Source organism: Nicotiana attenuata, chromosome 12 (genome assembly GCF_001879085.1).
Source record: "Nicotiana attenuata strain UT chromosome 12, NIATTr2, whole genome shotgun sequence".
NCBI classification, from domain to species: Eukaryota; Viridiplantae; Streptophyta; class Magnoliopsida; order Solanales; family Solanaceae; genus Nicotiana; species Nicotiana attenuata.
Genome location: NC_032000.1, coordinates 14,294,458 through 14,295,670, shown reverse-complemented (window position 1 = coordinate 14,295,670; position 1,213 = coordinate 14,294,458).

Genomic DNA, 1,213 nt, shown 5'->3' with positions numbered 1-1,213 from the left:
CGGCAAAATGGAGGAATGTCATAAAGTGTCATTGAGGGGAAATCTTTATGACAAAATATGATTTATATCGGCAAAATGGAGGAATGTCATAAAGTGTCATTGAGGGGAAATCTTTATGACAAAATATGATTTATATCGGCAAAATGGAGGAATGTCATAAAGTGTCATTAACTTATAAAGGCCAAATACATATAGAGACCATTAAACTTGGCCCAATTTTTCGTTTTGGCACTCTAACTAACTCTTGTTCCATTTTGGTCCTCCAACCCCGATTTTTGTGTTCCATTTTGACACAAAATTTTTTCTCCCAGGTAAAAATGCAGCACGTGCATTTCAGCTGCTACCCCCACCCCACTGCCCCCACCCCCACCCCCGCGCAAAAAAAATTTTTTTTTTACTTTTTTTTTTTTGTAATTTCAAATTATTATTTTTTTTCGTTTTTTTCTGCCCACATCCCATGGAAAGAAAATATTTTTTTATATTATTTATCAGTAATAACTATGGGTTCAACTAAACCCATAACTTTCGACGCGGAATAAAAATTTGTATGTAAAAATTTATTAATAAATTATAAAAAAAATAGATATAAACCCATAACATTTAAAAGTATAATGGGTTCTTTTGTTCCACTTTGACACAAAAACTTTTATCCCAGGTAAAAATGCAGTACGGAAAAATATCCAGCTGCTACCCCCATCCCATTCCCCCCTCCCCCCCCCCCACCCCCCACCAATTGTTTTTTTGTAATTTCAAATGATAATTTTTTTTGTTTTTTCTGCCCTCCTTCCGTGGAAAAAATATTTTTTATATATATATTTTCAGTAATAACTACGGGTTCAACTGAACCCATAACTTTCGACGCGGAGTAAAAATTTGTATGTAATATTTTATTAAAATTATAAAAAAAAATAGATATAAACCCATAACTTTAAAAATATAATGGATTCAATGTTAAAAATATTAAAATTGAATCCATAGGATTTAAATTCTAGATCCGCCTCTACGTTGAGAGTATGAAATTTGGCTGAAAAAATATCCCTCACGCGCCTAAAGGGTGAGGCAAATCACACACTAAATCTAGTCAGCTTTGTGTTAAAGTGGAACACAAAAATTGGGGTTGGAGGGCCAAAATGGAACAAGAGTTAGTTAGAGTGCCTAAATAAAAAATTGGGCCAAGTTTAATGGGCTCTTTATGTATTTGGGCCACTTATAA